Genomic DNA, 11,399 nt, shown 5'->3' with positions numbered 1-11,399 from the left:
GGGGGTAGCATATAGCATACTGTAGAGAGACAGCATTTTTAATGCATCCTCCTCTTCACGTTCCCCCGGCACAGAGCCCCGCCCTCCCGATCAGTTTGTTCAGTTTAATAATGCACACAACAGACTCGGTCCCTTCCTGCAGCAGCCGCTGTGTTGTACCTCCAGTCCAGTCTGTTGTCGAGGTGAGCTTCAAGGCGTCTGTATCCCTCCTCCTGCTCCTCCTCCTCCTCCTCCTCCACCTTCTCTCCAAGAGAGACACAGCCCTTGTCCTCCTGAAGTCCACAAACATCTCCACGTCCCCCAGGTGTCCGTCCACCGCTGACACACCCCACAGCTGCGTGTGGTGTGTCGCGTGTGGTGTGAAAGCTCCTGCAGCTGACAGGACTCGGCTGCTGCTCCTCTGTCGGTGACCACCTGTTCAGACACACATCCCTGCGGCTGTGGTCTGTCCGTCAGGCAGTCAGTGATCCAGCAGTCTACCTGCATGTCCTACAGCTCGTCTCTCAGCAGGACAGGCCGGGCCGTGTTAAAGGAGGGGAGCCTCCATGTTGCTCGACTTTGGCTTAGGGGGAGTGGAAGTGTTTGGATGTTTCACGTTTGCATTTCTTCTTATCGCTGCGGCGTCCAACATCAGCGCTCTTCTCTGCAACACTTGGCCAGAGTTCAGGTAATTGAGCCGTTGCTTTATTTTCAATTCACTGACGGACTGAAAAGGGGAATCTCTCCCGTCCCAACCGCCCCTCCCACATGATGTGGACGCAGGCTTATTTTAGCGAGTGTCCGGCTCAGCTTTTTCCTCCAAATGATCACCCGTCCTTGTCCCCCCCCCCCCCCCCCCCCTCCCCCCCCCCCCCCCGTACCCCACAGAAGCCGCCCTTGAGCCTTTATCCCACTCTCTCCTAATTATTTACAGCAGCTCGTCACGATCAGGGTGACATGAGATTCCGGGTGAGGGACAAACATTTTCAGAGGCGTCCGTGGTAATAAGAGACGGTCATGAATACTAACACAAGCCGAACGCCCCCCCCCCCCATCCTCATCGGAGGGAAAGTGAAATTGAGAGGCGTCCTCGCGTTTCCCACGCACACAATCAGGTTTATGGGGCCGAGGATGACCACATGTGCGCTGTGCGTTAGTGTACATTTATATATGTGTGTGTAGCGAGTGTAGATAAGGGTTTAGGCTTAGCAGAGATGGAAATAAAAGGTTTTTTTGTATGCTGCCGGAGTCTTAAAGAAGATTACCATATAAATTAGAGCAGCAATTCAAGGCACGGAGCACAGAAATCCCTCCTGTCACAAATTAATCAGCTGAACGACCGACCGGACGCAGACAGACCGTGCTCCCCTCTCTCCTCTCTCTCTCAAAGACCCAGAGGAAATAACTCTCTCTCTCTCGCTCCTATCCCTCTGTGGTTAGGTTTTTCGTAATTGGTCTTCCCGTCTCTCCCCCTGTCCTCTTTGCCTTTCTCTGTCTCCCTTCTTTCTCTCTCTCTCTCTCTCTCTCTCTCTCTCTCTCTCTCTGTATCATGTGCCCTCGCTGCCTCTCTCTCTCGCTCTCTGGTGAGCATTTTGAATCAGGATCACAGTGGGAAGTCAAGCTGCCTGCCTGGCTGGCTGCAGATTCAGCTACACACACACACACACACACACACACACACACACACACTGTTCCTCTCACGTGTACAGTTTGTTTGATGGCACAAAGAGTCACAAACAAGGTTGTTGGCCTCTGCTCTTCAGTGTCTCTCCCTCTTTTTTGCTTTAGTAATTGCTGATCAGAGCTGAAGATGATTATGTGGAGGGAGTAAAGCTGGAAGAGGAGCAGGTATTAACTCTGCAGCAGAACGAGAACCGTCCCAGTTCATCTTTAGATTTAAAGATATTTCCCTGGGTGAGGGCGAGATCTTGGTTCCAGCGCTCACCTGTGGTCACGAGCTCCGGGTAGGGACCGACTGGAGCGGGTTTCCTCCGTAGGGTCGGCTGGGCTCGGCGGCCTCAGAGAGGAGGCGAGGAGCTTTATAAGGAGCCAGCTGAGGTGGTTCGGGCATCTGATAAGGAAGCCTCCTTGGTTTCCTCCGGGGGTAGACCCCAGAACTCGCTGGAGGGAGTACATACCCAACCTGGCCCGGGGGAAACGCTTCAGGATCCCCCCCGGGAGGAGCTGGAAAGCGTTGCTGGAGAGAGAGGGACGCCGCCAACGCAACCCCCGTCCCCGGATAAGCGGAAGACAGTGGATGGAGATCACCTGCAGTCAGGACAGCATCCTCATCCTCAGGCGACCGTGTCCAGGGAACTCTGACATCACCGTCCCCGTCTAGAAAACAGTTTGAGAGAGGAGGCGGAAGATCAGAATAAGAAGCAAAGATTAAAGGAAAGAAAGGAGAAAACTACAAAGTGGTCTGATGCCACTTTACAGAAATGTTCAATCACCAACCTGCGTTTTCCCGCTGTCGTCTGTCAGTGATAGATATCCAACACGACCTGAAACACAAGAACCAAGTGACGGAGCTTCACAAGGTTCTTAAAAGTTACGGTTATGGGAAACCCAGATTACAAATGACAGCACTGTGTGTGAGGTGTTGGTCCACCACAAGCCTCCAGAACTGTTTTGGATGAACACCATTCCTCCAAACGATGGCGGCGGCGACGGGTGTTCAGCTGGTTCCAGATCTTTGTGCTGTGATTTTCATTGATCCGTTTGTCACCATGTCGTATGTTCTTGTGCGGCACGTGTCGGCTTTGTGTTTGTCACAAGATGAAACCTGCACCTCCGGCCCTTCTGTAGCTCCTGTCCATCAGAGACACAGACAAAGAAAAGAAAAGGAGGAGAGAGCGGACAGTGTGTGAATCCCTGATGTGTCGTCCGGCTCTCCACTGAGACGGTCTTCTTAGGTCGTGGCCGTCTCTACAGAGAGGTCACTCTGCTGCTGAGACCTCAGGTCCGACCCGTCTGCCCTCAGTCTCCCTCACATCCATAAACAGTTCTGCATAAGCCAAGTTCCACATGATGCCTAGAATTGAAAACAGCCTGTGTGTAGTAAAAAGCTCTGGTTGTCGGTGTAGCTCAGGCTGGTTGTGCTTCGGTGTTTGTAGCCTGGAGGAAACTGTGTGATGCTGCTTTGATCTGCAGGTAATGATCCTGGCTTACACCAGCTACGATTCTGAAACTGACTTACTAATATATCCAGTAACAAAACAATCTGAGATCAACGATCGCACAGACACCTGCAGCTGCAGCACAAACACAGTTTTTATGGGTTTTCTTTTTAGTTGTCTTGACCTCACAGTCCAGTCGTGTTGCTTCCACACGCGATACCTATTTAACCAGGTGTGACGGCGTGTGTGAAGCGGAGAGGTTGAGCTGATCTGCAGAGAAACGCCAACAACAACAGGATATCTGCCCTCTCTGACTCCCAGCGCTTTCCTGAACTTCTTTATTCCCTTTTTTAAACCCCCCCCCCCCCCCACACGCTGTCAGTAGCCGCGGTTCCACTTGTCATTACAATGCAACTTTCTCATCCAGTCGCCGGCGCCACACGTCATCGTAAGTGACAGGCCTGGATTGCTCACATTGGCGTCAGCTTTTCAGAGGCAGATATGGAGGTTGTCAGGCTCACGCTGTGATGGAGAGTCACAATGCTCGTTCAGTTCAGGCGACGCGGAGAGATGGAGAGCGACGGCTCGACACAGTGAACTCAGATTAAAAGGTTGTGTAAAACATAAAGATGTGGATTATTTACTCAATTAACACAGTTCAGGATTTGTGCCAGAAAGTTTGTTTTTTTTACCAACTTTGCAAAACTATGCAAAAACTGCTAGAGGTCTAATTAATAAAAATAATTTATAAAGCAAATATTTAAAAAAAAAAAAGGCAAATCAAGAAAAGATAAATTTAAGGGAAAATAAAAAGTTGTTGTGCATTTGTGCATCAACATTCAAAAAACAAGGTTGTAAAAGAGTGTACAAAGCCAACAAGCCACACAGCCAAAGTTAATTAAACCAACATACAGCAGCTGTGTCCCCCTGAGTTATACTCTGCTCATTAACTTATTTTTCACTTTATTTTAAAAGGAGTTTTTATTGCAGCTTCTCAGAAAGAAAAAAAAAAAAGACTGTTTAAATGCAGGTAAATAATATTTCCACCAGAATGAAACTCACTGCGGTAACGTTTTTTTCTTTTGTTATGATTAATAGTTTATTGTTTTTACAATAAACAAAAACTTATGCAAATATTTCAATCACAAACGACACGGAACATTAAAATAGAGGAAGGAAACGCTAATGAATACACCACACAAACATAAAGAGAAGATGACACGCTGAGATGAGGACGAGGAGAAAAGAAAACCAAACGTACTTTATGTGATAGTTCACTGCGAGTCAGGAAGGTCCCGCCCCCTCCTCCTCACGCAGCCAGGTGAGGCAGGTGCAGTTTTTGTGTTTGTATAGTTCTGTAGTTTATTACTGACTTCTCCTTTCACTTGCATCACTGTAGCTGACACCAGATATAATGACTGAATAAGTGAACACACACACACACACACACACACACACACACGGCGCAGTAGCAGACTCTCAAGGTCGAACAGCTCAGGTCGACCTTGTCATAATTTAACAGTCCACCGCTCAGAGTCAAGGTTTCCAAGACCCAGAGGATCCGACTGGAGTAAACACGATTACATTTCATGGCTGAAGCGGGAGCTGCAGCTCCTGGTCGATTTGATTGACCAGTTGATCGGCAGAAAAGGAATTTGAAAGACCTTTTGATTTTATTCTTTATTGATTGAAAGACATGTTTCAAGCTCCTCAGATGTTTGTATTTACACATGATGCCTTTAAACAAACAACAAACAGATGAAACCAGATGTTTTTTAAGACGTCACTTTGGTCTGTGGAAAATTATCACTGACATTTTTCACTGCTACCTAAAAAAATAACTAATGAACCAACAGTGAAAAAAGTCGCAGCCCGAGCTGAAGCTCATTAATACATCAGCTGCAGGTCCGTGTGGACCAAGTAATTAACAGTGATCAATGGTCACCTAATTACTAAAACAAGGAGTAAGGTTTTCGTAGTGTGAGGAGAATAAATTGGTGAAAAAAAAGTTTCTGTCGTGTCGACGAGAACATCACCAGCTGTTGTCTCTTCGTGGTGATAGAGTGTGAACTGTATTTATTTTCCTGTTACACACACACACATCCAGCTGAGAAACTTCTTCCCTTTGTTCCGAAAACTTTTAGATCGAACACATGGAGTAAAAAAAACATAATCTATTATTAATGTCGTCTATGCAGGAGAATAGAGGACATTAATATTATACTGAGCCATAACTCCATGTTGTTTTATAGACACATCACAGGATTATTAAACACTCCATGAGATACTTTGGGCAGCTGTTGCTGAGGAGTTAGAGCAGGTCCTCCACTAACCAGAAGGTCGGTGGTTCGATTCCCGGCTACTTCAGTCTGGACGTCGAAGTGTTCTTGTGCAAGATACTGAACCCTGAGTGTGTGTGTGTGTGTGTGTGTGTGTGTGTGTGTGTGTGTGTGTGTGTGTGTGTGTGTGAGGTCCATTTACAGTTTTAATACTAGTGTCTCCTCATGTCCCAGCATTATACTCACCTCTGACATTTACACTGAACAACAAACAGTTTTTTTACAGGATTAGATTAATGATTCATTAGTTCACAGTGTGCTTGTCATATCTGCGTCCTATAAGGAATAAAAGTGTGAGCAGTTTCCAGCTGCGGAAAGAGCAACAGCTGGTTCGATGTCACACCGACCATCTCGAGCGTTCCCTCCGCTGAACTGTCTGTTCTGTCTGTAGACGACAGCAGCCGAAAAAAAAAAGGTGACAACCGGTTCATCCACCCGGCTGTTTAACGGACTCATCAGCCCCGGACAGACCCGCCCACATGACAGGAGGCACGGTTCCTGTCATGGGAGGGTGGTGGTCTCTCTTACCGCGGAGAACACCCTGCTGTTTGTCAAGGTCAAACCATCAGTGTGAGCTCCTGATAAACGCTACGCGTGTAACTCGGATACAAGCAGCTGCTGAAGGTGTTCACACCACCCACTGCTTGTTGAGACGTACTGTAAATACTGTAGTGCACTGATTTTTTTTTTTTTTGGTAGTCAAAGGTCAGAGGTCGAGGGTCACTGTGACCTCACAAAACATGGGTTTGGCCATAACTCATGAATTCATACGCTAATTATGAAAACAATTTAACTCGAATGTCTGTGAGGTTCAAATGAAGTGGTGACATTTCATATCCCAAAGGGTCAAAGGTCAGCTTCACCGTCAACACCCTTGGGCGTGCAGAGCAGCAGAGATGCGCACGTGTGTTTCTGCAGAAGTTTAATTCCGACTTTACTCACGTCTGTTTTGTTACGAGTTGTCAGAACCAACCCTCTGCTCACCTCATTCATTATTTATTACTTATTATAACAAACACAAATAAACACTCACTGTGTCAAATGATGAGTTTTCCTCTGAAGGTCTCATATTCAGTTCACACAAGGACAGGAGTCACTCAACAAATACATCAGGAGCAAATGAAATAAAAAGGAAAAAAGAATAGAGATCAAGCGGCAAACAAAAGAAAAGATGAGCCGCAGTGTCGCAGGAGAGAGAAATACGACGGGGGAATGAAAGTGAAGTGAAAATGAGAGATGGGAAATGGCTTCAGAGACAAAGAGAGATAGCCAACATATTCATTTCCCCTCCCTCCATATAACGGTGCATTCATAACCTCCTGCTGCCACTCATGATGTAAGGCTGAGGCAATTAACCCCCTTCATCCGTCACACACTCATGGCTCTGTGTGTGTGTGTGTGTGTGTGTGTGTGTGTGTGTGTGTGTGTACACTCTGTAGACCTTGGATGTGTGTGGGTTTTTCCACCTGCGTGTTTCGTGTTTATTAATGTGAGAGGATGATCTGATGTGTGTGTGTGTGTGTGTGTGTGTGTGTGTGTGTGTGTGTGTGTGTGTGTGTGTGTGTGAGTGAGTGTGTTTCAGATCAAAGATAAAAAAATAAAAAATAAATCCCACTGCCTTTCACCCCTGGCAGATGATGTCATACTCTGCACAGCAGGAAGTGATGCTGGGAAACAGCTGCCTTTACTCCAGCAGCTGCAGGATGACATCATGCGTCATACATCACGCTCTGGCATATACTGTGTACGGTTATCACATCAGTGCGACTGACACATAACATGCACGGACTCCTCCACACTCACTCTGCAATACTGAAAGCAACTGCACTGTTTTCTAGACGCCACTGAGTCAGATGAGCTAATAATGGATTTTTATATCGTCTGACTGACGAGCAATTGTTCATTTTTTAATGGCTGTTTGACTTTTCTAATATGACCACAAATGAAATCAGCAAAATTAGACGGACCTATCGTTAGCGTGCATGTTGACAGGACGCAGCTAACGTGTGAGGAAGAGTTTCATAACAATGGAGTTTTTCACGCTGAGCTCCAACAGTTTAGCCGCAGGACGTCAAATACATTATTTAGTCATTTTTATTCAGATTCTGCAGGATGAGCTTCATTATGTTCATCACAGTAAACTTTTCTGATGTTTGTAATCAGCACCTTAAAAATTCAGAAACACAAATCCATGCAAGATTTATGGTTGTGTTTTCACCCGTTCGTTGGTTTGTCAGCAGGATTATGCAAAAAGTACTGAAGTGATTTAAACCAAACTTGGTGCAGGGACGGCGCCTGAGCCAGAGAAGGACTCCTTAAAACTTGGCGCAGATCTGGTTAAAGGATCCAGGTAATCGCTGCACTGTGAGCGCCATCCTGGTGTCTATGCTGCAGTCACACTGTGTCCCTTTTTCTACTGTTAGAATTTAAGTTTTAATGCCTGGTTTGCCCCAAATTACAAACCGACACATTTTCTTCGGTTGTGTGTGAAAATGCAATTACAGTTAAAAAATAAAATAATAATAATAATAACAGCAACATGATGTTCTAGGGAAAAAACTATCCTAATTACTCCACAGAGCACATGCCTCCATAGCATCTACTGCCTACAACTTTTAATTACATTTAATTGTGTGCAGTATTCCTGTCCGTCTGTAAAATATATTTATAAATTAACTTATTATAATTATAATATTTTTATATTTGTGATGACAGATGCAACACAGCTTCATTCTGCCGTGCACATGTCTGGACGGTGATACAGTTAATCTGTCTCAGCTACTGTTGTTGTATTTCTTCGCCGTTTCATGCTAACGTTGGGCTAAATCTCAAAGCTAACGACTAATGCACAGAGATGAAAGTTTAGCTTCTCATACAACACTGGGTCAGAGAGCAGACGAAATGTTCCATGTGACATTAGTTCACATTGGAGTGTTTTATTTGCTGACGCGTAAATGTGGAATTCAAGGTCGGCCCGTATTATTACGTGTCACGTTGAATGTCAAAGTTATCAAAAAACCCAGCACGCCTTCTGCGGCCTCTTGAGCAGGAGATAAGACGGGACGGAGAGAAGACACTTCTGCTGACACGGCGGTCCCGGCTAATTACCGCCACGAGGCCAGAGGCTGGTCATTTAGAAACTCCTCCCGACCACAAACACACACCGCCGCTCTCGACGCTCCGCATAAACACACGCGAGTCCAAACACTGACGGAGCTAAGACTGATTTGTCAAGGGGGCTAAGACGCACACGAACAACACAAATACATGTACACACACACACACACACACACACAAACAAGAACAAATTCATACAAACCCACGAAGACAGATAACGGAGGCTGTAATTACACAGTCGCTGTTCAGCCAAGGGTGAACAGCGCAGCGCTAAAGAGAGGACGCCATATTCCAAACACACACACACACACACACACAGACACACACACACAGATGTAAGGATAGGATGTTTTACCACTACTACAGCTGTAATTACAACAAAGGACGGGGTAGATAAGTGCAGATACGAGCAGGGGTGGACACTCGCAGATCCACAAACATATAATTATACGAGTACATAGATTAGGACGTAGACACTTCGCAGGAAGAAGGTCAACAAGAATTATGATGTGTTGTGTAGATCCTCAAGGTTATTGTGTGTGTGTGTGTGGGTGTGTGTGTGTGTGTGTGTGTGTGTGCTAAGTGCGTGCGTGTGTAAAACTACTCAAGAAATCAAAGTGTTTGCAGAAAAATGTGATGATTATTTGCCTCTTATCTTCACTGTCCTTTTCTGGAAAAGGCTCAAACAGAGAGCTTTGTCTGTGTGTGTCTGTCTGTGTGTGTGTGTGTGTGTGTGTGTGTGTGTGTGTGTGTGTGCATGTGCGTGTGTGTGTGGTGAATGGTAAAAAACAGCAATAGGAAAGACACAACTCACTCCATTTCCTTGGTTGGCTGGTCACTGTGTGTTGAATTCAGGTGAGGATTAAGGAGAGGAGAGAGGCGCGGTGGAATGTTGTCTAAGTGATTTACTGCTTTCAGTTCTTCTTTCAATTTGTTTTACCTCGTTATCTATTAATTACAGCGGCACCGTGGCAACCTGGAGCAATAAATGAAAGGTTATGTTTTGAAATATTAGAAGAACGTTTGAAATGCGTCACACCTGTGCGAGATGCAGGGAGCTAATTGGCGGGTTGTGTGTGTGTGTGTGTGTGTGTGTGTGTGTGTGTGTGTGTCTCTGCCCTGTCTTCCCCAGATAGCAAAATAAAAACTTCTGGCCCGACATATGCCTGGGTCCTCGGCCCGTGTCTGGCCCAAATACTTCCACATCTGGGCAGGTTCTGGCTGTTATCCTGCGGTGTTGACTGACAGCCGGAAGATGTTCTTGTGCGTGCGCCAGAATTGGTCCAGATGTGGAAGTAGCATCCGACAATCACGCTGTACGCGGGCCAGATTCGGGCCGTGGAACCAGGTGTTACACAGAGCCAGATTAAGCCCCCGGGAGAAAATGTGAGCCGTGGTTACAGGACTGCAGACTGCTGTGAGTTTTGACAGTCTGGTCATTTGCTGTCACTGTATCTGGACCCATGAAACAGCTGCTGCTAATTCAACCCTCTGTATAATCATCTGGGACGAACACGTCGCTGAGTGTGCAGGAGCTGCTGTCGACATAACACGAGCCACGGCTAATGTCTGTTGGAAGGCAGAGTGGAGGCTAGTTAGCTTAGCTTGCTAGCTGCTACTTTCAGAGAAACACAACTGAAGTGCAAACTCAGCAGCGTGATGGGTCCTCCACATGTTTCATGTTGCAACCGTGTCCACAAATAGACGGCGGTCACTCCGCTGCCCCCAGTTCATCACCGTCAGCAGCTGAAGGTCATCAACACTTTGGTTTTGCTGACTCTTCCTCTGTTGGTGCAAGTATGCCACAATCAAGCTGGTTGACCCCCGAGAGGATCCACGATAAATAAACAGCGTGTCATAATCGGCCTCACTTTGATAGATCGCGTATCCAGCCGCCACTTCTGCAGCTACGCAACATATTGGTGTCTCTCTGTGAGGGGAGCGTGCAGAATGACCTCCGGTGCTCTGTAGCAGACGCCGGGCCGAGCAGCAGACTCGTGACAGGCCAGGCCAAAGTCAATCAGCTTCACTTTAAGTGGTCGCTGCCGGCGACACAACAACCATTATTGTGTCCAGTTTGAGGTCTGCATGAGCAATGTCTTTCATCCTCGAGCAGGAAAGTGCTGCGGCGATTCTGGTGACTTCTGTTCCTCCTTATGACGCTGCACGTGTTTCCATCCAGGTTCCCCCAGGAAACCCCGTAGTCTCTTCTCATGCCTGACAAACAACAGCAGGCTGGTTCTTATTAACCTCCATGACCGCTGTCTCTCAGCGCCGTGATATCTGGCGACCAAATCCACCCTCACGACAGAAGTCTGAACCTTGTGGCGCCTGACGAGCGCGCTAGTTTTAAAAAAATCTGTAAGTCACAAACGTGAAGGTTTTTAATTCATTGTCACACTGACGCTTCTGTCTTTGATTTCTAATTCAAGATCAACATTTTTCCTGCTTTTGTTGAGTGTCTAAATTTGTTCCTACAAATTAAGAGCACTATCAGGATATAGATTCAATCAAAATAAGAGTATTTATGTAAATTATAATAGAAATAAACTCAATATATCAGCCTTTACATGAGTGTATATCACTTAGTGTCATCGTCTTTAGGACATGAAATAAAACTTTTGTTCGGTTTTAATTCATATTAAAAAAAGTGGTGTTTCTGTCCCACCACAAATGTCTCATTTTGAGAACATGCAATTGCAGCGGTTGTTTTTTCTTTTTTTTTGCTGCTCGCTAAAAGCTGCTAAATATTTCAGTTGTCTTTGCGCCTCTCTTCCTGTTTGCCTCCTGCATCTGTTTTTGTTCACTTCCCGCCTCCCTGCCGTCCTCTGCAGGTGTTTTGTGG

At 46.2% G+C, this 11,399-nt stretch overlaps 1 protein-coding gene across 3 annotated transcripts in view; it reads left to right on the top strand.

Annotated features, from left to right (window-relative positions):
• Positions 1 to 11,399, top strand: part of ctnnd2b (catenin (cadherin-associated protein), delta 2b) — a 159,641-nt gene that overhangs the window by 114,712 nt on the left and 33,530 nt on the right. The window lies entirely within an intron of this gene.

This window comes from Seriola lalandi, unplaced genomic scaffold (genome assembly GCF_002814215.2).
Source record: "Seriola lalandi dorsalis isolate HSWRI2012SDOR001 ecotype SW California unplaced genomic scaffold, Sedor1 jcf7180002054208, whole genome shotgun sequence".
Classification (NCBI taxonomy): domain Eukaryota; kingdom Metazoa; phylum Chordata; class Actinopteri; order Carangiformes; family Carangidae; genus Seriola; species Seriola lalandi.
This window is presented reverse-complemented; position numbering and strand designations above follow the sequence as displayed.